Genomic DNA, 25,107 nt, shown 5'->3' with positions numbered 1-25,107 from the left:
CAAGAATTCGTCGATACCCTACGAGCTGCACTTGGTAACAGCAGGAAGAAAGACTTCCCTTTTAACAGGAAGAGACCTCTCAGCTGTACGTCCAAATGTAACCATCATGTGAACTTGAGCTGAAGCGTCAAAAGTAGCCATTACCACTATAATGCCTTTATTTTGCTCCAAAATACAGAAATATCAGTAAAAGTATCAATAAGAGTATCCACTGACAACTCTGTTCACTTCACCCTATTTCAGGGGTGTCAAACTCAAACACACAGTGGGCCAAAATTCAAAACTAGAACAAAGTCGCGGGCTAACGTTAATATTTATTGAAAAAAAAATCTTCCTTCACATATAAGAATGAATCTTTTCTTATGGACTCAAACAAGTTTTGCTGAAAAACTGAATATGGAACAAGCAAAGCTTAATACTAAACAATATATATATTAGCTGTATAATACCAGTAGGCCAGCTCTGATAGTAATTTGGTATGGCTTCACGGGCCAAATGTAATTAGGCCAGAATTTGACACCTATGCCCTATTTGATCTAAGAAATATTAAGACTCACTCATTCAAAACATCTCAATAATTTTATTTGTTTGCAAGAAACATTTTGTGTTTGTTGGTCAAGAAAGAAAAATCCAGAGCATCACCAGATTTCACCTTAAACCTTTATCTCTGTAACAACCACATGTAAGACTTCTAGACGTCCGTCTGATGTCTTTTCACGTAAGACTCTGAATTTGATTCGTCTGTCAGAAACTTTTCTTTCTACAAAATTCACATTTTTCGCTGACTGATAATCCTCAGCTTCTTTCCAGCTTCTCTATTGTGGGGATGTTGGATTTCCTTGTGTCTAATATATTTCAGTCATATATTTAAACGATGTATATCTGTAAGTGACTGAACAGGAAATGGAGAAGAAACAAAGTATTTAACGACAGACTGACATTTTTGGTTTGCTCAGATTTGCTGACGTTCATTCTTCCTCTGCTCTTTTCTATCGATAAAGCTTTCCAAAACACAGGCACGAAACCATTTACAAGCAGAAGCACTTACTGCAACGAGGCGAAGAACATGAAGCCGAACGTGAAGAGATCACACAGAGAGAAACACGACGAACAGACGGAAGTCGGAGGAGAAGACGGCAGAAATTCTCCTGAAACTCTGCAGAATAAGCCGAGCGCACAGCTCCACTTCTGCTTTCTGTTCCTTTTTGCTTTCACTTCTTCTTTCGCTTCCTCTCAGATGATGTTTTACTCTCAAACCTCTCACTACACTTCTCTCTTTCTCCCTCTGCTTTCCTTTGTCTTTTCCTTCACATCGCTCTTTACTTCTGCTCTCGTTCCTACCTCGTCCTCATGGGCCACGCTGCCTTGCTCGTAGGCTCCGGCGCCAAACCGACAACCTCCCCAGCCTCCTCTCAGCCTAGGTCCTGTTGGCTGTTGTCGAGGTGGCAGACATGACAATAATCCCCGTGGCAACAGCTCTCTCCCCTCGGCGACCGCACGCTCTCACTGTTGTAACAACAGCTGAGCTGCTGCTGCTCCTCAACCTCCTCCGTCCTCTTCCCCTCCTCCCTCGCTCGCTCCAGCTCGTTCCCTCTTTATCACTTTCTCTCTCTCTGTGTTGATCTTTTTATACCTCCTGTTCTCTCCCTGCTCTCCTCTGGCTCTCTCTCCATCACTCCCTCCCTCGTTCTCTGGCTCTCGCTCTCTATTGTCTCTCTATCGCTTCATCACTTTCTCATATCTTTCTGCCCATTCCTCCGATGTCCTCCTCCCAGTTACAGTTTTACAGTCATTTCACCGATATGTGAATTAGTCGTTAATTTGCTGTCTGGATTATTTTGAATTGCAGTTGTTGAACAGAGAAGAAGAAGAAGAAACCAGGGTCAGGAGCGATTCTGGTTCTTCAGATTAATTTGAAGCAACCAACTTTCTGTATATATATATATAAAAAAACAACAAAAAAAACATGTTGCTGAATCACATGAAAATTGAACACATTAGAAAAAAAGTGTATTGGTGTGTTTGAGCACATCCACAACCTCTGATGGGACGTTTTCAAAGTGCTTGCTCCTCCACAGATTTCTGACTTTTGATTGACCGACCATTTCTGTGACTGTCTGAAATTTGTGACCTAGCATTTACTACAATATCAAGCTAAGCTAATCTGCATTTTCTTCAGGATAGCACGATGTTGTACGCACCCATCCAACACCCCGACCTCCACAGCCTTAAAGGGCTTTGGGCAGGAACTTTCAGCACGATCTGATATCCTCGTGTTGGTGTTGTTCCCAGATCATCATACTAAATGTTGTTCCAGGATCAACATTGCAAGTGACCAATCAGAATGTTGTGATGTCATACTTTTGCGACTTCGGGAAAAACCGGCGTAAAACAAAAAACTGTACTTAAGCTGCGAGAAACCGCCTTTGTCCGCCAATCAACGGACCCTAACCCTGACCCTTTAATAAACGCTAAGCAGAATTGATATTGTCCTTGCAACATTGGAATTTCATAAATGCACGAATGGGTTGGTGCACAAAAGAATAACGTCACAATAATGTGATTGGTCACTCGCAATGTTGAACCTGGAACAACATTTTCATGATGATCTGGGAACAACACCAACACGACGATATCAGATCATCTGGAACTTTCATGCCGTGAGCAGCTGCACAGGAACCAGCCGGTCTTTGTCTTTTCTCATTCATCACACTGTTATTTATGGAACTTTCTCATGTGAAAAACAGTACAAACGTCTCCCTGTAAATCTGAGCTACTCTCTCCAACTGGACTCCAACTGGGCTCTCACAGTCTTGTGGAGTGTAACACCCACGCTATACCCCTGACAGAAGAATAAAGTGGTCCTCACTTGACACCTCTCAGCAATAATAACCATCAGACTACATTTTACAGTTTTAGTTTTATAAGGATGTAAAATGACTGCCTCGTTTATTAACACAGTGTAGAGTTTGCTCAGTGTCAAATACTGAATTCGTCTTGTTATGTTGAACCTGTTTAGTCTGAAAAACAAATCCTGTTTTTCATTTTGGTATAAATACGCTTCATGAATCACCCTAAACGAATGAAAGACGGGGTTAACTAAGGACGGCGCTGACAGTAGATTATTCTGGTGGAGCGTACCATTCAAAAGAACCATAAATAGTAACATCAAAGATGGAGAAATCCACAAACGGCACAACAAAAGCTCTTATTACACAACCTCCATGAATCTGTGGAAGCACCGTTGACTGGATATGAAAGGTGGAAGTAGTGTGATGTCACCCATTGGTTTTGAACGCTGCAATTTGAAGCCTCAACGTTAGCATTTTGGACACCGCCATGTTGTTGTTTTGTAGCCAGGAGTGACCATATCTGGATGAGAGGGTGGAGTGCTAAATTATAAGCTAGCGCTAGCCAGCTTTGTTAGCGAGCTTAGTGCAACACATAGTCACATTTGTCTTCAGTGTATTGAAGTAATTTTAAACTTGTTGACTTAAACTTGTTGAAGTCCTGAAAGCACGGTCAAGGAGAAGCATGTTACTCACCAAAGGTTCCACCAGAAATGCTCCAAAAGGTAAAACAAGCACAAACAGGACAGTCCGGGTCAGAGACCTCGAAGACACTGATTGGCTGCAGCTCCCTGCAGAGCAGCACCTGCCAATCAAGAGGCGGTTTGTGTCGCCTGTGCAGCGGCTTCATTTTCAGCCCTGAAGGTTGCCACCTGGGAACCACACGCTGCAGCTTCTGACCTTTGGACACTCCTACCGCTTGTTCAAAAGCTGATTAAGGTGCTTCCATTATTAATAACCAGCTAGAGAAGAAAAGCCTTTTCAACACCGAGCCTTACATTCGATAACTAGCAGAGACAAATTCTAGTAAATGTAGGCAGCGATGACGTGGATAAACGCTACAATCTGATTTGTCTTGAATTGTCCTGAACACATTCAGGCTCTGCAGAGAACAGTTAGACTGTAATGATCTTTAAATTGTTCATGCACACTCAGGTAGGGCTGTGCGATATGACCAAAATCTCATATCCCGATATAAGACATCTATCGTCTGATAACGATATAAATCACAAAAATGTAACAATTTCTGTAAAGTCTGTGAATCTCGGGCAGCTCGACTTGCGTGAAATGTTTCCAGCTGTGCGTCGTGTAGCTGGAGTCGAGTGTTTTAACAGATGCATGAAACGATACATTTTTAGACATAAGTTGTAACGGCTGCCGTTTTCTTTGTGAGTATTTATTACACGGCGTGCTGCGGGGAAAAGCCTGTTCTGTTTGAGTCTAAGATTAATTTTTTAGCACCTGGCGGCTCTTTTTACTTCCCATCCGTCAATAATACTTTTTCACATGATTCAGTTTATTTTGAAAAGTCTCAACAGGATCTTGAGCTTTATTGTGAAAGGTTTATGTGGAACATAAACAAGCGGACACGCGATGGTTTTACCGTCATTGTTGCTAACGACAACGCATAAAAACAGGCGCTTGTCCGTCCGTAGTGTGGTTATATTAAATATAAGAGAAAGAGAGAACTTTAAGAAATTAATATAGCCACTACAGTGACATCAAAACGATGAAAAAATATTGCCGCAAACAGTTTATTTTGCGACACCACAAAACAAACGATAGCGTAAAATGAAATGATAGATGTTTTTATATCGTCATCCGATATATATCGTTATATCGAACAGCCCTACACTCAGGACAAACATCTTTATCTCACCACTCATAGACCTTTACGTTACTTCACCTTCACATGTGACTGCAATACCTCCTGTAGCCTCAAGGGGTCAGATCAGATCATTAGTGTTCCCTAATATTAGACTAAGAGAAACCTTTTGATTAGGAAATAAAAATAACAGTTTAGCTTTTCTTCAGTTTCAAATCAATTCATTGACTTTGATGATTAAGCAGTTTTTGTGTGTGTTTTCTTTAAGCGCTCACACGGCGTCCAGGTCTGAATGATTTAAAGGCAGCATGGTTGTGAAGCAGAGTGACCGCTCTCATCACCTCACCGCTCTTCGGCTGCTTCATTGATGAGGACAGCAGCTCCACACGACCATCAAATGTAAAAGCGCATCGACTTCAGCTCTCAGCCTGCTGATGTTTCGTGTCACCGTCCTGATGTCTTCAGTGTCTCTACCACCATCAGAACTTACAAAACCACTTCAATAAGCTCAGGAAAAACCTCTGAGAAGATGAGACTGAAGATTTTACAGCAAGTGCCCCTAAATGACTTCTGCTAACATCCAAGAAAGCTGGATGGCCCAACAAACCCCAAACCTAACACTGGATTTATTATCATCACTTTGGTTGTCCTTACAGATTCACCGGGCCTGTTGTTGCACCAGCTACCAGCCACAATACACCAAAAACCAGCTCAGGCATCAGTGTGAACTGGTCAGTGCATTCACTTTACATTGTTACTGTTACCAAGAGTCAGCTGCAGTGAACCAGGTCCCAGAAGAAGCGCTAACTCAGCAATCCAACGGCTCAACGGATGTTTTCCTTTTTGTAGTTTGTGATTTAAGCGAAAAGCGTGCTGCATTAAAGTGACGCCTTTAGTGAAGCTCACTCTCCTGTGATGTTCAGTTTAGCACTTGATGGGAAGCTTTTATTGCACTTATGGTAACACATCTGCTGTGCTCCCAGTGTGGGGAGGTGCTCCTGTCCTATCAGATACTCAATAATCATTTATTCTTCAAAGATGACGCTCAAATGACTGTTTCAGCCAATGTGGCATTTTGTCCATTGTTCATACATGGAGTCGGCCATTTACACACATTTGCACAACACGTCCTCTCGCATCTCATCCATCTTCCACACCACAGACTCCGCCCACTGCCTCATTTACACCTCCACTCATCTCTTTAATGCTCCTTCCATCTGTACACCAGCTCTCTGTGCCTTTATCCTCCATCTCATTTGCACACATCAGTCATACATACAGTTATAGACTTCATAGAGTGCACTCCATATCACGGGTGAAGGCATACTAATGAAATTAACTTTGAGGAAAAGGAGGACTGCGCCATCCTCCTGAAAGCTGAAAGCCTTTAACTATAACACAGTAACAATAATGAAGAGAATAGGATGAAAATCTGATTTCTCATCAGAAAAGTCAAAGACGATAAGGTCAGAGAAAAGAATGAAAGGAGAAAGCAACGAATGAAAAGGCATTTCTCTGAGAGCACACCCAACCAGCCAATTTTAAAAATGCTGACGATGCTGATGATCAGCTGATTTCCATTTGCTTTGAATATTTGCCACCATCAGAACAAAAACCTCGCCCTCGACAGATGAAACAAAGATACAAATGTCCTTTAAATGCACTGAGGTCACTCGAGCTCCTCAAGAGAGAATCCTGGGATTTTCCTTTCATATAAGTTTACGCTAAAGAAAACAGTCAGCGACAGAAAGCCTTCAGCACTGACATCATCAGAGCTCCTTCAGGTTTATGTGGTCGCGCAGTGTTTATAAAAGCCAAGAAAGAACGTTTATTATCTGTTGGTCGTTTAGCTGAACTATTACCTGAAAAAATAACAAATTGATCATCGATATAATAACGGTGTTGTTGGTGTTTTTGAACACTAACGATAAAAATGCTTTTTATCGTTATCATTAAAAAAATGTATCAGCATAAAAATAAATAAACTGAAGTGCCACAGAGACGTATCCAGGCTAATGCAAACCCCGGGCTGGTGGGTGAACCTGAAACTCACGGCAGCACTTTCCCTTCATCCTCCCAACACTGGTTGGGATTCTCTCTGTACAAAGGTATCAACACCAAAACATGCTATGCACATAATGATGAGACCTGACTGCATTTGACAGCCCACAGTGAGAATTCGCTGGATTAACACGTGTAGAATGATTTAGTGTGCAGTATTCGTTCAACAGCATGACCAAAACTAAGACAGAAGTATGCAATGAACCTGCAATCTTGTTGGACTGGTTGAAGCCTGGCAGCAGGTCTGCAACCAGTCGCAGTCAGCTGCCGACTTCAAAGTGATACAACAGCAATAAGACAACAAGCCTGCAGGCAGTTTGATCTGTTTGGGACGGTACATCAATATAGTAGAAATCAGTCAATCAATATACAAGTAACAAGTGTTAATGCACATAAAAACAAATGAATATGAAAAAGAAACAGGAGGAAGCAGATGCTCATCAGTTTTGTTTCTCTCTCTCACATCGACTACATTTTGAGTCCAGACAGAAATTCCTCGACGCTGCACAGAAACACAGGAAGTCGTCAACAGGTAGTGAAGGATTTACAGGAGGAGAATTTAGCTGAATACATGTAGGTGCTCGGCAACCGTGTTTTATGTTGGAATACAACAAGAATACAATCAGTTGGTAATCAGCTGGATCAAGTTCCCATTTGCGATATTCATGGCTGCGCTGATCTGTTTCTGGTTTTTACAAACCGTGGTCAACGAGTCGGAGAAGGACCAGGTCAGTCTGAGCTGCATGTGACAGGTTGTCTCCAAACAGGCAATCTGTGCAATCTGCTTGGAATCAGTTGGCAGTTCTCACCTCAACTCTTGAATGTGAAAAAAATGAAATCACCTGTGAACCGCTGATTTTATCTAGAGGAATCTCTCTAATATCTAGAGTCACTTTGAAGACAACAACTGAGCGTAAACAGTCACAGACGTCCCCGACTGAAGGAACCATTTCAAAGGTTTATTTCACACAGCTGCAATAATCCATCCAGTTTTCCCTGCAGTGACTGTTGCATCACTGAAAAGTTGTAATACCATTATTTCTATTTGATTAAATCAACTCATTTCCAATCAACATCAGGACCACTTAAATCAAACCCAGTATTTAATCTGCAGTAGTTTATATTTATATACACTCCATAATTAACTTTTATTATGGATGGTGTTGTTCTTCCTCTCAGTGAACATGGAAAGTCTAAAGGCAGACAAAGCAGCAGTGAGACCTCCCATAGCAGCAATCAGGCATCAGTAGCACAGGACAGGACATAGGTGGGTTGCAAAGTGGACTGCAGGTTAATGCAGGCTGAAGCAGCTTGGATTTGAGATTTGCTATTAGGATGTGCATTAAGGAAACAGCTGACGGTCGGTCCCAGTTTGCTGGTACTGCTGTCTGAAGGCAATGCTTCATCTTCACTGAGTTTCCTGTAAAACATATTTTCAGCTGTAAATGAAATGTATGTGATATTTGTATATCATTGCGAGGCAAGAACTTTAGACTTTGTTATGTCAGGTGAAAAGAATCATTTTATCTGAATAATCTTGTTTTCATATTTGTAGGAAATCCAAATTGTGAGTTGAAATAAAGCGCCGAGGCCAGAGTGGACGGAGCAGTCGCGAGGCAGGAATGAAGAGAGTGGAAAAGCCGAAGAGACGAGCGCGAGATGAGTTATCAGAATAATGAACTCTTCTTATCTCGCAGCGCTCCTGAATGACGAGCAGCGTCGCGGACGGAGGGAGTGACGGATTGAAAGACGGCCTTTTGTCCCCGGGTGAGGAGCTCCTCTCACAGCAGCTCCCGTCTGGGTGATGAAATGAAATGCTAATGCAACGGCTCGCATACATCTGACGGCTAAACGTCACACTTCTCGCCCAGAATAACTGCAGCCCGAGGGAAAATCCTTTAACATGAGCATGAAAAAGTAAATAGTCAAAAATAAATGACTCGTAAAACAATCTGTATGAGCTCTGCTTGCACTGAATATATATCAGCACCTCGGCCGTTTTCAAGAAGCTTCCTACCAGCAGTCAAAAGTTACAATTATTGGCTAAATTGCAAATCTGACTGTTTTGCTGTAAATGTGGTTTTGCACGTGTCAAACAAAAACTCCAGATCACCACAATAATTAATATTTATCTCAGAACCAGCTCTTTGTGTCACAAATGATACAGTTGAACCAGCTGGGCCATTTCTGTCAGCCATGTTGTGTTTTCACAGGCGAAAAGCACAGTTGCATTTTTCCACACTAATCCGGTCTTTAAGTCTGACGTCATTAGCTGTGTCCGCTTCAGGTCCCAAGGTCAAACAAACACTGCAGCATCGCTGAGAGTTACAAACTGTCTAAATTCTTTCATCTTTAATCAAATCATCAGCGTTGCTGCTTTAACAGGTGTAACAATTAAGTTTAACATCCAGGCATCCATGAAAACAGAATTTATTACATTTAACGGCATTAGAAGCTAGCAGGAAGCTAGCGGAAGTTAGCTCGCTAGTTTCGCTAGTTACCTAAACATGATATAGCATGTTCTGACTGAGAGATTTCTGAAAAAAATTCAAACGTACAGCTCTGCTATCACTTCCAACATAAATGAAGACAGAAAACTGAACAGCAGTGACGTTTGTAGGGTTACTGAAGTTGGGCTAGCTGGTATATAATGATGTGCTACGTGATCGCTAGCTACACAGCTATGCTAGCATAACAAAAACACAGTGAAGCTGGAGGATGAACGCTAACTTTTTTCCCCTCGATAAAAGTTAACGTGAAGGTTTCTGATGGTTAGAGACAAATGTAATCACATGGCAGGATGCTGTAAACGAACCAAACTTCAGTCGGGAGAACAACTGAGATAATCCATCCACAATACCAGGTTAGTCATTAATATACTGCTGCTGGGCTGTAGTTACATCATAAGGGTTTAAAAACTAAGCTTTAATATGATTAGAGGAAATAAAACCCGAGAGAGGCCGACAGTGATCACTTTATGGGCTTGTTCAGATTGAATAGAACAAGGTACAAAGCATTAAAACACGTTAAAAACACAACAGCCTTAATAAACACAGAGTCGTTTGGACCCGGAAGCAGAATTCATACGCCAGTACAGACAGTTTAGAGTATAAAATATTTATCAGAAGGTTAATTTATTCAGACTAATCCTCGGATTACTCTTTAAATAACCAAAAGTATGGTTAGTAGATTCTGACCAACAGACAATATTTAAGACAGTTACAGTTACTGATATTTGGAGATTTAAAAAGCTGACTTTTTCAACGTATCAGTTGAATTTTTTATGTTTTCATTTTCAGGTACACATAACCAGGAGATTTCCCCAAAAGTTGTTATGTGGTGTTTCTTTATTTTTTTTAAATATTTTTTTACTCATTCACGCTCTGCCCGGCTCTGCTCAGATCAGCTGATTGTTGTTTGTGGCGTTTCAAACAGGTGTTACTAATTAATTAAGTTACATAATTCTCTCAGGCTGTTAGTCTGGCCATGGTGACAATGCGTTTGTTACCCCACAAACAGACCGAGCACGGCCGCTTTGCTTTTCAGTTCTGATGCAGCAGATGAGGAGAGCAGGAAGTGAGACACAGGAATGGCACAAATCATTAGGTCAGCTTTTCAAAATAAAAGACGAAATGCTCTGGTTCTGACATACTCCTGTGTGATTTGAAGCCAACCAGAAGACTCGGAAGACCAGCGTTATTATCACGAGTCACGTGTTTCTACTGCATCTGTGTGGCTCATAACAACTTTGCACTGTTAACCTCCATTGCAGAGATTTGGACAAATGACAAGAAAAAACAAACAAAACCATTTTAAACTGACTGAGAGGACACAGCTGCACAGATGAATTTAGGGAACACCTCAGTGTCCTCCTGAAGGAGGGAAGCCTGTGCATCTTGGCTCAGCCTGCGATCCCGCTGACCGGGGCCTGGACAAGTGGCAGAAAATGGATGGATGGAAGCGACACTTTATTAAGTGCATTAGGGATCTCATCACTTAACTAGCCCGGCTATTCATCTGCACATATGCTTTAATGAGCCGATCTCGCTCAACTTTGCACTGCAAATTCTTTAACCTGAGAGTTTCTTCTTGTGTTTATGAGACAAATATTTAAATGAACTTTAGCAACACGGTGCTGCAGTAACTGTAACTGTAAAAACAAAACCCAAAACATGCACTCAAAGAAGACAGAGTGCAGCTATGTTTGACGCATAACAGATTCTGAGGTGATGCTACCGTCTGCAGTCAGACTCAGATTTATGATGCTAATTAATGCAGTTTACCAGTTCTTTTGATTTTTACTGACTGTAACCTGAGCTGGACGAGACCAAGTTTCACAAAAGCCTGAAGACAAAACCACAGAAAATAAAACACGAGCAAAAGCCGGCGAGTGTGTGTGTGTGTGTGTGTGTGTCAGTAAGTTGTGTTATCGGGCTGCCAGAAGGTAATTACTGCCTCCATTAGAAAGATGTGTTCATGTTAAATGCTCACCTCTGACACTGCACACACTAAGAGATGCACACCGTGAAGACTTTGATCTGTGTGTGTGTGTGTGTGTGTGTGTGTGTGTGTGTGTGTGTGTGTGTGTGTGTGTGTGTTCATGTAAAAGCTCTCAGCAGAGCTCTGAGCAACTAAAAGCTGCTATTTTGTGTCATTACAGTGAATCACGGTGCCACATTAGAACCGACCCCAAGCGTTGGCATCTGAACCTCATATAACATTTTTCAAAGGAATTCATAAACACACATAAACAACAACTACAATACTCGTAGCAACTGAAATAAAGTAACAGATTTAACATAATAAAACCTTCACTAACAACACACACACACACACAAAGGAAAAGGATATTCCACAAGTTTAAAAAGCAGTGCAGAGGCCTTGAAAGGACATTTATTCCAATCAGACTGTGGTGAAAACATAAAAATACATCAAGGTTTCTAAAATGTGACTGTGTGGAGTGCAGCCTCACGCACACAGAGAGGCAGCACCTAAAACCAGTTTTATTTCTAAAGCATTAAATCACAAGATCAGTCTCTTCAAAGTGCTTTATGTCGTATGGTAAGGATGACAAAGCGCTATGGCGAGAGTAGGAAGGAAAAACTCCCTTTTAACAGGAAGAAACCTCCAGGAGAACCAGGCTCAGGGAGGGGCGGGGCCATCTGCCGACCGGCTGGTGATGAGGGGAGGAAGACAGGACAAAGACACGCTGTGGAAGAGAGACAGATTAACAACAACTAAAGGGAGGTGTGTCAACACATGGTGGCTGAAGAAGAAACACTCAGTGCATCATGGGAACCCATCCATGATGCGAAGCAGCCTATCACAGCCTAGCTAATGACTCAGAGTCACCTGATCCAGCCCCAACTATGACAAAGCAAAGTTTTAAGCCCAATCTTAGGAGCAGAGAAAGTGTCTGTGTCCCAAATCCAAACAGAAGTGCTGAAGCCACCGAGGTGTTCGCTGGCGGCGGTGACGTGATGTCACTTGTATGAATGAACTTATTAAACTTGATGCAGTCCAATAACTCCAGCCTTCCTCATCTTGTCCTTTAAATTCTTTATTTCCACGATTTAACAAAGCAGTGCAGCGGTCACAAACTGTTTGCCTCCTTCTGATCAACAACACACCTTCCGCTAATTCCGTGTGTCCACCTTAAATACCTTCACATAAACATAACATGCAGACAAACTCAAAAGGTGACCTATAGCAGCTTACATAACGTATCAATGTAAAAGGCTCCTACACCGACAGCTGCATCGGAAAGCAACTTGGGGTTAGTATCTTACCCAGGAGTGCAGACTGGAGCAGACGGGGATTGAACCACCAACTTCCTGATTAGTAGGAGCCCTGCTTGACCTCCTGAGCTACAGACGCCTCAAACACATAGACACACAGTGTATTTGCTCAGCAGGTGTTTAACATCGTCCATTAGGGGCTCAGTTTAAATTCAGCCTTTTAAACATGACTGCTCCTTTTTCTGCTGGAGTGAAACTCTGTGGAAAAAACACAGTTTAATATGATCAACCCAAAAGCTGGAACGCCACGACACTTAAAATAAAATGTTTCCATAGTGACGTTTGAAAATGAAATGGCTCATCAATGACAGAGATACCTGAGCTATTACCGAGTGGGGGAGCTATTACCGAAGTGTTTCTCTGCAGACCTTCAGTTTCTCACCCTTCACTTAAGAACACAGGCAGTTAATTGCTGTAATTTTGTGCTATAATGGGTTTAATACGTGTGAACAGGAGACAACTTTAGAATAATGAACCTGCGTAGGTTAATAAGTGTCAAACTGCTGGAGAATTACTTATTAGCAAGACATCACTTAAGAATGCCGAACTCAGTCCACATTAGGCAAACCTTAATTAAGGAATAAAAGATATTTAATAAGAGCCACTAAAGGAAAACGACTAACTGTGCGGTATAAAGCCCACACACACCAAGACCTTAAGACTCTACTTAACGACCTCCTACCAGCTATCGAGGTCTTGCTCTTCTAATAGTTAATGCAGTGAATTTATGTTCCTCGGCACAAACTGTTACAAGCCTCACTCGTTTAAATCGACACTCGTTTGTTCTCCTGCGCACGGCAAGAGTTGTGTAAGCTTCACAGTTTCTGCAGCACTGACTTGGCTGATCGACTCGACACTGTGTGTGTGTGTGTGTGTGTGTATACGTTGGGCTGTTTGTGTGTTTGTCTCCTTTCAGACAAACAACAAAAGAGCTTTCAGATTCAAATCCAGTCCTGCAAAACAGATGACGGCGAGTTTGCAGGAGAAAAAAAACGTCAAAGTGAAAAAAGGAGAGAGGTCCAACCGGCGGAGAAAAAATCTCTCACTCGACTATTTGATTGCTGTTGTCATGGTAACCAGGCTGATGCTGATTATTATGGGCTACGCTGAGATGTAGACTAAAAGAGCAGCTGCAGACACGATCTATCTGTCCATCCATCCTTTGTGAGCTCATTAAAGCAAATAGAAAAGCCTGACAGGCCAGTACCAGGTCCCTCCATCGGATTCTGCCCGCTTACAGAAGCTGATCCCCGCCGGCATGTGAGGAAATAACGTTATAAATCCCTGCTGTAACACCGCAGTGAGGGGGCCACACAGCCAAGCAGTCGGTGAAAAATACATCTAGAGCCACACCAGTGTTCCTGCGAGGCACACGTGTTTATTATATCCTCACAATATGAGGAGTGTTGGAGAAATACATCCGAATTAGAACCACAAGGCTTTCATTCGCCCCGCCGCAGGGCTCGGTCGTTTCCCGAAAACTCTCCGAAATGCATCATTCGGTGACACTGCTGTACACACACAAATTACTACACCGCAGAAATAAGAGAGCAGTCGACGTGCCACAAAAACCAAAACGTGCTTTGTTTTGGTTTTTGCCATTTTTGGCAGATCCCCCCTTCAGGGTGGCGTCCTCGTGCAGCTCTGGACAGCCGCTGCTCCCCTTACACCCCATCTTTACTCCTCCAGTTTCAATACAAACTTTAACACAATAATTATATAAATGAAGTAAAATAAAACTATTACTGTGTTGACTTTTTCTACATGTTCTTCTTCAGTCTTGACTTTTGCATCCAGTGGACTCCTTTACTTCACAGCGATGTCAATCAGCCGTCCCTGAAGGGCCAAACTCGCTAACATAGAGGAACCTCAGAGCACGATTTGCCCCCCAAAATGATCCAAACAGTGTTTGTTGAGACATATTAAAGTCTTTGTTAGCAAGATTTACAATCTTCTCAACAAAGGCGACTGAACGTTGAGGCGCTAATGATCTGCATGCTGCAGGGATGTGATGGATCCTTCGATACAGACTTCAAACAAAACCAAAAACTGAAGTGAGAACAGGAAATGGACTCAAATATGTCATTTGTTCTGATTATTGTTGACTCAGATGAAACCGTCCAAACAGACGTCCTACAAATCCATCCTATTACTACCAGGACCCTTTCCCCCCCTTTCACGTCACAAAGAGGCATATCATCAGAAATGAAAGCTTCAGACGTGCTCTGTGTTTTTGACAAACTGGAGATGATGATTGGTCTGAAAGCTCCGCCCACCCTCTGCAGTTGGAAAGCACGCCGAGCTCATCACATCCGATTGAGGCAGATGGCGAGTCTGCTTTCAGGGGACGAGGAAACTGAAGTCAACACAAAAATACAAATTGCAAACGGATCCCAGTAAATGATCGTCGTGTTTGCTGTACTGTTGTTCAGCTCACAGTGAGCAGGGTTCAGCAAGCAGCACAATATTTGGTTTTCTCACCATCACGTCTGGACAGCAGACTAATGGAGGGAAGAATAAACAACGAAAAGAATTTCAAACCTTTTTGCAGGGTTGTTACTCACAGTTCAGTCACATGACAGCAAAGGCCATGACGCCGAGTCATCTCCTGTATATTTTAGTATGTCAGAAATATAATTTACATTCATCCAGTTTCAGAAAAAAGGATTTTTAATTGTTGAAGTGAGTACAAATCAATGGAGAGATACGAGAATTTGTTCAACTTAAACGATCTTAACTTGTCTTTTGGACCAGTGACAGTCAATCAGTGCTTTCTTTGATCAAGTCCTAATTATAATGAGTTACAACAACTAAAGATGAACTTAATGAGAAATGGATGATTTAGAGTCAAACTGAAAGGCTCAAACGGTGCAGAGATTCATTAACTGCTGACGTCTGCATGGCTTTTAATTAGTTTTAATGTGAAAAAGTTCAGAGAGAGTCAGGAGCTGGGTACAGTGACACAGTATTTATAGTTGAGGATTGTCCAAACTGTTTTAAAGGAGCTGTAAATGACTCTGGAGGGTCGCCCTGACCACGCGTCCACCTCCAGTGATGTTCTGCCATTTTTATTCTGCTCCAGGCTCTCTGATGTTTACTTTCTGCTCCAGTTTGAAGCCCACGGTGACAAGTTCAAATGTTCCTCATTCAGCTTTTTCTGGTTTGACCTGATACCTGCGGCGTGGCTGTGAGTATCATCCAGTATGAAGTAGTGATCCGATACCAGTCAATCAATAATCTCCATCCCTCACTGTGGGAATGATTTGGGAATAGTTCTTTATGTCTAAGCACGTGTGAGGCTCAGTTTAAACGGGGCTGCTAACTTAGTGAGGATCATTACTCACTGCTTATAAATCATTTGTTGTAAGTCTGAGATGTTTCATGGATACACACCTGGTGGGTCTGATCAGGGCTGGGTTTTGATGATCAATTTATCGATTAAAATCGATTCTGACTTGGATAACGTGATATCAATTCATTAAAATCCAGAATTTTTTATATAAATTTATTTTGCCCGAAATGCCAGAATCTCAGGTGAAACCTCACAAAATTTCTGCAACCACCAAACAGATAAAACAGTAACTGAGAGCAGGAACAGGATTCTGCACAGAGACGTAAACACAAAGCTCGACTCGCCGACGCATCAGAATCAGCGAGATGTGACTTTCTCACCCGACGGCACGGACACGGTCGGGGCTGAAAGCCGACAGCTCGCTGATTCTGATGTTTCGGCGAGTCGAGCTTTGTGTTCGCGCCCTTTTTACTCTGATTCAAAAGCTGTTAGTTTGATCTCTCTCCAAACATTATTGACCGAACCAGCAGCAAAAGAAGATCCAAACTACGCTTCACATAAACATCGTCATGAATTCACTCTGACTTTTGCTGTTTTGCTTCCACCAGGATAAAATCACACTTCATGCACAGCTCTCTCTCTCTCTCTCTGTGTACTTCAAGAACAGTTTCCCGTCTAAAAATCTTTTTTCTTCATTATTCGCTTGCTTGTTACACACAAGTCTACGTTGTTTGCAGGCTGTCGGCTGGTGTTTGTTTCCTTTTACTTACTTCCGAAAAGAAAACCTCATTTCTGCTGTTCAATGCTGAACAAATGTAAACTTTTAAAATTATGCAAAATTGCAAAACTCTCAGCTGTGTCTCTAATCAAACCTCTGTAACTTTGCTCTGCTTCACTTCAGCAGCATCAGGTCATGTTCATGTGTTGATTCATGGTTTTGTTTTTGATCGACTGCAGAATATTTGTATAAAATCGCAGACCAGGAAAATCTCCTTCATGTTTTTCTGTCTCAGCTACTTTGACACAAAGGCGTCTGCTGTGATGTTTACACCATTGATAAAGTCTCACAAGTATCAGCTTCCTTTTTATAAATATAAAAATATGGAAATGTACTGATGCATGATCAGAATTATAATATTTCTGTCTGAGGCAAAATTTCCCCAATTCAAATCGAATCGATTCTAGAGATCAGTGAGGATACCATCCTTAGGTCCGATGGGTTTACCATCATTATCATTGTCGTTGTAACTGTCGTTACTTTTGTTGTAACTAATTATTTATTATTTTTCCTGTTATTTCTGTCAGCTCTAATCAGTGCTAACAGCTGACCTGATTGGCCTCCCTGGACTTGTTTGGGGTGTAACAACAAGAACAATATTAATATTTATATTTATAACAAGGTGCAATAAACACACTTGTTCTTCTTTGTATTACTTAAGTTAAGTTACTGTGTTGTGTTGCAGGTGCCGATGTGGGACAGTTCTCCAGTTTCACTGTACTGTTGTACATGTATGACTGTGCAATGACAATAAAGTTATCTTATCCTTTTTCCTTTTCTGAGGGTTTAATGACTGTAGTGTCCAAAACGTGCTATTTGCATAAACTTGCTGTGTCAGCAGCAGTTACGCTGCCGTCACGTCGGCTATCTGATCCAGCTTCAGTGGACTGATATCTGACCCAAACATCGGGCTGACGTCGTTAACGTTTAACTCTGCAGACTTTTTGAATAATCCACTTGTTTTTCATGCTGTGAACCTTTTTTTGAATTCCAGTTTTGCTTTAATTTTGAGATTTTGTTTTTAATCTTCCAACAACAGGTTTGCTTTCTGCTGTTTAACCTGCTTTACACCTTCACTTGATTCCTCTCTCCAGCTAATCATCTTAGGCAGCGAGGCTCTCTCGCCCAAACCAGATGGAGTATTTCCAGTAGTGAGACCACGTTTGTCGCAGACCATCTCCTGCTGGGTGCTTCCTGCCAGCAAGAACAACTCTGGCAAATGTCCAGACTTGCTTCTTCCAACGTTTCAGGACATCTTTGTACATGCTAATAAAGATTTGAGTTTTGCACTAAAGATGGATAATATAGCTTTGATAAAACAGCAGAAACATTAAAAAAAACAACTTTGGGAGGTAAAGAAGAAGAATGGGAGAGTTTCCAGCTTTGCAGGGACGGAGCCACTGAGGCGCCTCAGAAACAAGATCCACCGAGAGAGTAATGGCATGCTGCAGCCTACTGGGCCTCTGGCATCATTTGGCAGAGCGTGTGTGTGTGTGTGTGTGTGTGTGTCTCCCGCAGTCAGCCTTGTTGCCAGCAGCGGGCTGAACTAATCAGTTAGCGGGTTAGCTGCAGCACAGCTTGACCTTTTGACCTCTGGCTGCTCTGACAGACGCATTAAAACATGAAAACCAGCAGAGCGCTGAAACAGACTCGCGCGTCGGCGCCACACAACAGCGCATCACGACGCTGCCGGCCGCGTAAAAGCTTTTTCAAATAAAATGCACCCAAATGTAACCATGGTTACGGCTGAGAAACACGGTCATTTGTCGGTTCTCGTGACGGCTGCTGCGTCTGACCAGCTGTAGCAGCCTGGCCGCAGGACGCACACGGTGACGAATTCATCACACACCAACAACTAATTGGTCCCGAGTGCGTCTGAGTGCACAGCGGCGTCTTTGTGAGGACCAACCTTGGACGTGAGGACGTTTCGGTCCTCACTCACTTTGGGGCGGAGCTTCAAAGGACCGTTTGAGGGTTCAGGTTACAGTTACTCATTTAGTTTGGCCCGTGAGGGGCTTGTGAAGGCGCACAATGTGTACGTGCATGTGCGCGTGTTACCTTGTTCTGATGCTGTAGAGTGTTTGACAGCGCTGGGCTCAGCAGGGACCTGAAACAAACACACACATTAGATTAAACACACGCAAACAAACGACGTGACGCCATCACGGCAAACATCACTGATGTGTTAGAAAGTCCTGCCGGCGGCCCCCAGAGGCGCCGGCGCTCGTTCCAGCAGACAGTCATCAAGGAAGAGGACGTTTTCTAAATTCCTGCGAGACGTCTTGTGCATGACTGTACGTAACGTGAAAAATGAAGCGTAAGCGTGCACAGGCGTGATCTTTACAGGCAAGGGAAAAACAGATTACGAATAAAAGAAGATTAAACAGATGAACACTAAAAGCAGCTTCTCTAAATTAAAGTCTTAGTTTGGATATTTTGTCATGAGTTTGTAGATTTCCCACAGCTGATCGTAACAGCAGGCTGCGGTTTGGAGAAGCCAAATCAGGAATACTGGATCAGAAGCTAAACAAAGTCCTGCTGTGAACAAGCAGCAATATGGATTTCACACATTCATCCATCTTTTCAGTTCAGGGTCGTGTTTGTGTTTACAGAAACTGGGATGTGACTCTACTCGTGTGGACAAAATGAGCGTCCCCAGTGTGAAGGCGTTTTTGAGACAAATCTATTGTCAACTGACTGATGATTTGTCAGCATCACTGAACTCCCTGTACGATTGCCTGAGAGAGGTTAAAGATTGGCTGTCAGAAAATTCTCTCGTTTTAAATGAGAAAAAAACTGAAGTTATGGCGTTCGACAGCCATATTCCTCGAGACCAGCTTGTTGCCCTGCTGGGGCCCCGAGCTAACTCTCTCTGATTCTATGTGTAACCTGGGTGTCTATTTGGATCGCTCCTTTAAGCTTGATAAGCAAGTATCATCTGTAGTTAAATCTGTTTTTTTTCAACTGCGCCAGATTTCTAAAGCTAAGCATTATGTACGACACAGGGAGCTGGAAAAACGTATCCACGCTTTTGTGACCTCCAGGTTAGATTACTGTCTCTACTGTGGTCTCCAAGCCTTCGAAAGCTGCGGCTCGTTCAGAAAGCTAGAAAATTTGACCCTATTACTCCGGCTCTTGTTGATCTACACTGGTTACCAATCAAATATCGCATTGAGTTTAAAATCTTGCTGCTCACTTTTAAAATCCTGAATAACATTGCGCCCAGCTACCTCACTGACCTCCTCAACCTGTACACTCCTTGTCGTGCATTAAGATCATCAGGTCAGTTACTCCTGGCCCAACCTAAGTTTAGACTGAAGACCAGAGGCGACCCTTTGCTTCAGCTGCACCGACCTTTGGAAGCCTCCCAGCTTTGATTCGAGCCTTGGACTCTATCCAGTCCTTTAAATCAAGATTAAAAGCATATCTATTTGACTTGGCTTTCCCAACCAGTTAATACCCTTTTAAATCTTTTAATTTTTAAACTTTTAAATCTCTTAAATCTAATTAGATTTTATTAAATTTATTATTTTTTATTAATTTTACTGCTGTTTTTGTCTTCTTAGCATATTTTGTATTTATCTAACTCTCCTGGTCTCTTAGTGCCTCTATCCTGTCTGTGCTTGTGCCCGATTTGTACCCTGTTATTGACTTATGTTGACTCTCCGTATTACTGTGAAGCACTTTGGTGTGCTATATAAATAAAATTGTATTGTACTAAACATGGTGTTTTAGTGTCAGGGGTACAATCAGGTTATGGTTAGGGTCAGGAATTCAGTTTTTAGGGTTGTTGTTAGGTAAAGCATTACATCAATTAGATGTCCCCACAGAGATATGAAAACAGGACTGTGTGTGTGTGTGTGTGTGTGTGTAACCCTATCCCAGCTGTTATTAGGCAAGGAGCAGTTAAACTGTGGGAGGATGTCCGGGTACCAGGAGGTTTCTCCCAGATACAAAGATCATCTGTTTAAACGTGAGCTGTAACTGAGTGTTTTTTAAATACAAGAAACCGAATATCAGGGTTGCTCTTCCACTGCGGCCTTGATCGGTTACTTCATTTTATTCAGTGAACACGTTCGCAGCATCACAGCTGAGTAAGGCCACGCCCACACGTACACCGAGATTTTTGAAAACACAGATTTTTCTGAGCGTTTGCGCCTTTCGTCCACACGTAAACGGCGTTTTCACTGAAAACTGAGATTTTTGAAAACTTCTTTTGTGCGTTTACGTGTGTATGAGGAAAAAGGAGATTTAGTCACGCCACATCAAAGATGTACGCCAACTTTTTTGCGCCACTGACCGGTTTATGCCCGACAATATTTTCACGGACCGGCCTTTAAGGTGTCGCGGATAAATACAACAAAATAAAACTAGTACTGGTACCGAAAAAAAGAAAATTTATTCATAACACACGTGAAAAGACCCAGGAAAACTGAGTAAACGATAAAAACGATGACAAAATAACGATGAAAACCGATAAAAACCCTGAAAACTATACATTTCACACCTGAACCTCAACTCTCGCGGCCCGGTACCAAACGACTCACGGACCGGACCAGTATAATAAAAATTTAAAAAATAAACTTTATGCATGCTATTTGTGTTTTATTGATTCCTAAGTCGTGAGTCTACACCAGCCAAAATACTGTTTTTAGTTATTAACATTTGAAATGATGAAGGCATCGGAAAAGTAACACAAAATGAGCTGCCATCCCAGAAAAACACAACTTTTCAGAAGTATTTATTTCTGTTTAGTCTTTCCCTCCCAGGATCCTAGACTTCTGATTGGCCAGCGTTTCTACACAGTTAGGATGTGGCGTGTTCTCGACAGTGTTTGACTTTGTTTTTGGCGTTAACATGTGGATGGAGATATTTATCAAAACTGCGCGTGTGGACGGGATTTAAAAAAACAAAAACGCTGTGTTTTCAAAAACACCCGTGCACGTGTGGACGTAGCCAAAGAGGCGGAGCTCCTCTCTTCCATGAGGCTCCTCCAGACTCCGTCCTGCCAAAGTCTGATGGCATTTAAAGAGCGTAACATGAGGACAGTCTGGGGAAGGTGAGGGAGTGAAAATACTCTAAACCTGAAGTCCATGTCAGTGCTGACCACATGCACAGCAGCACTTTGGTTCGCTTCTGTGCCGCCGTCTTATTCTGCGAGTGTGCAGGAGACTCCCAGAGCCTGAAAGAGAATTTGATGTTTGCTCTGAGGACAAGTTTGAAGTGCAGCAATGGAGCAACGTGAAAGTACTTCAAACAGCCCTGCAGAGTTATTGTAGGGATGTTTTCATTTGATTTGATTTTATGGTACTTCGGTGGTGACCTGTCCTGGCTGTACCCCGCCTCTCGCCCTGTGGTGGGCGGGTAGACTCCTCTCTGACTCTGGTTGGATGATAAAGGGATAATAAAAGAAATTAAAAATGCACTAAGAGTAACGTATAGTTGCTCTGACTTTCTATCTCCATGACATCAGCTGTTTGGAGCGTGAGGCTGCAGCACATGAAAATAAACTCTGCGTGTGTTTTTGTATTTAAGCACCCGTCAGATTTAATTAGTCGTTGACTCTGTTCTGGATCATTCTGGTGCTCGTTAAACCGGCTCGGTGTTTTCATTGTGCTGCACTCGGTTGTGTTGAGCTACAGTTGAGATTTTTATGCACTGACAGAGATCCTCATAATTCAAAACTTAACAGGTTATTATCTCCACTTATTGACTCCAACTTATGAGGAAATAACACAAAACTATTATCAACTTGGCAACTGTGGCAGAAACCGGCTTCCACAGTCAGGTCGTGCAGAAAACTGGGAGCACTCATCTTTGGCAAATCATTTTCTGAACTATAAAACAATAGAGACATAAAACTGTGGGCTCACGTTGCTGTCCACACATTTTATAAATCTGGCTGGGCCATCTCTCCTTTCAAGTACAGCGATGACTGATAACTCCATTAACTTTTCCTTATTATAACAGCCAGATCTCCCAGCGATACGACTGTAATCTCATTAAATACAGAATAAAAAGGATTATTTGGGTCATATTGCAGCAATAGTTCTGAATCTGACACATAGTCAGTAGTTTCAAAGGAAATGTAACCTGCGTGACCTCAAATGAAACTTGACGAGCTTTCGTGTCGATCACTTTGAGAGACGGGGCGGTCTGGGATCCTTTCGTGTGCGTTCAGCTCGTTTGTCTGCACAGACACATCTGATTGTTTGATCCTGTTTCCACTCTCAGATGCGTAAATCTCCGATGACAGGAAACACTTGTCGTCTTCGTGTTCTCGCTTGTTTAAAACCTGTGAACTGTGATCAGCGTGCAGCCCGAGGCACCCGAATGTTTGCATGTCGCACAAACCAAAATAGACTCAGAGTTTCATTAGAGCTCAGCTGCAAAACACCCTGACTGGGATCAACGGGGGGCACCGGGAGGGGGCTCGGTCCCCGTAAATGCTTTGTGTTTTTCTGCGAAAGGCCACGTTTCTTTGTTGAAACTGCATCCCCCCCACAGAGTCATTATGAAGCAAATTAGCTCGGCGATTTGAAGTTTCATTTTTCTTTCAGGGTTCAAACGGAAAACCACAAACACATTTAGACGGAGCTCAAACCAACAGAGGGCTGAGCACACCGTGTGACTCTTTACAAAAGTAAAAAGCAACCGTCTTGACCCTGGAGGTCCCTCAGTCCTCTAAAACAGCGGTCACCAACCTTTTTTGCGCCACAGACCGCTTTATGCCCGACAATATTTTCACGGACCGGCCTTTAAGGTGTCGCGGATAAACACAACAAAATTAAACTAGTACCCGTACTGAAAAAAATAAGATTTATTCATAACTTATTCGTTGGGGTGGCTGTAGCTCAGGTGTCAGAGCAGGTCAGCCACTAATCAGAAGGTCGGTGGTTCGATCCCAGCCAAATATCCTTGGGCAAGATACTAACCCCATGTTTGCCTACTGGTGGTGGTCAGAGGGCCCGGTGGCGCCAGTGTCCGGCAGCCTCGCCTCTGTCAGTGCACCCCAGGGCAGCTGTGGCTACAATGTAGCTGCCATCACCAGTGTGTGAATGACTGAATGTAGTGTAAAGCGCTTTGGGGTCCTCAGGGACTGAGTGAAGCGCTGTACAAATACAGGCCATTTACCATTTTTACCATAACACACGTGAAAAGACCCAGGAAAACCGAGTAAACGATAAAAACGATAACAAAATAACGCTGAAAACCGATAAAAACCCTGAAAACTATACATTTCACGCCTGAGCCTCAACTCTCGCGGCCCGGTACCAAACGACTCACGGACCGGTACCGGTCCGCTGTTCTAAAACAAAACCACGTTAACCACATTGTATTTCATGACAAGCTGTCAGAGGCATTAAAACCATGATATATCCACAGACTGTATATAAAAGATGGACACAATCACTGTGACATCACTCGCTGGTTTTGGTTTGTTCTTAGAGCACAAAATATGTGAGCAGTGTATGAATGTGCACTGTTTACCAGACCTAAAGCCAACGATGTCCAACTTTCTGAGGCCCAAAAACAGTTTACATATATAATAGAAGATTCGTCTACTTCCATTTGTTTGGTGCATCAGGAGAAAAAGAAATGAGGAAAATATTAAAATTACTCTAAAGCTTTTAAATGATCATTCTGAGAAGTCTTATTCCTTTTCTTTTTGTATAGTGACTAAACTAAGTCACAGATAATGACCCAGTGCTTTGACTATAGCAATGTAAGCAATAGAATACAACATAAAACATCAAGTTAGTGTGGAGATACAGAAATTATTTTACTGCTAGAATATAACCTGCATTATTAATTGCATTAATAATATACCCTACAGCAGCGGTCCCGTGTGTTATGAATAAATCTTCTTTTCTTCGGTACCAGTACTGGTTTTATTTTGTTGTATTTATCCGCGACACCTTAAAGGCCGGTCCATGAAAATATTGTCGGGCATAAACCGGTCCGTGGCGCAAAAAAGGTTGGAGACCGCTGCTTTACAGCCTTGATATTACATTAAAGATGTTTATTAAAGCTATTGCCATCACGTTAACCTTTTTATTACAGGTGCAGCTATGATTATTTTATACACATTGCATGTTTGTGCTCATTCAGAGTTGATGCTCAGTCTATTAAAGAAGGTTTTAAGCTTTGTGAAGCGCTGTCTTCTCTATTGTGTAGGTGACTCGGAGCACAGAAGGATGAACAGCGTACACGCTTACAAACACACATAATCCAGAAGCCTGCCAGGCCAAAGGCCCAGAATTCATTTAGCTTCTAACTGCATTTCAGTTTACCTAGTAACAGATGACAGAAGACCAGTTAAGAAAAGGACCAGCTCTTAGAGACCATGTAGGCGTGAAATCTATTGCCATGTATGGAAGGTGTTATAGAAAGAGGAACTTCTGTGTCTGTTTTTATCTAAGATGTACCATTTACTGTAATCGATGTATTTGATCTGTAATCGATGTATTTGATCTGTAATCGACGCGAGACGGGGCGTAAAC

At 42.4% G+C, this 25,107-nt stretch overlaps 1 protein-coding gene and 1 long non-coding RNA gene across 7 annotated transcripts in view; one reads left to right on the top strand and one right to left on the bottom strand.

The window, feature by feature from the left end:
* The window catches only part of sulf2b (sulfatase 2b), a 118,733-nt gene that overhangs the window by 57,467 nt on the left and 36,159 nt on the right, over positions 1-25,107 (bottom strand). For 2 of the 6 annotated variants that reach the window (XM_085147239.1, XM_085147243.1), the window contains exon 1: positions 18,662-19,647. The gene's annotated coding sequence lies outside the window, so the exon portion shown is untranslated. Of the gene's footprint in view, positions 1-1,048; positions 1,950-18,661; positions 19,649-25,107 lie in introns of those variants that run through there. The other 4 variants (XM_085147235.1, XM_085147242.1, XM_085147233.1 and 1 more) reach the window with 4 other exon arrangements.
* Positions 21,183-21,844, top strand: LOC146494044 (uncharacterized). The gene is made up of 2 exons (XR_014871713.1): positions 21,183-21,357; positions 21,635-21,844. It is a non-coding gene; the product is annotated as an uncharacterized LOC146494044 (long non-coding RNA).

Source organism: Neolamprologus multifasciatus, chromosome 20 (genome assembly GCF_963576455.1).
Source record: "Neolamprologus multifasciatus chromosome 20, fNeoMul1.2, whole genome shotgun sequence".
Lineage (NCBI taxonomy): Eukaryota > Metazoa > Chordata > Actinopteri > Cichliformes > Cichlidae > Neolamprologus > Neolamprologus multifasciatus.
Note: the sequence above shows the minus strand (reverse complement) of the source record. Positions and strands in the feature narration are given on the sequence as shown.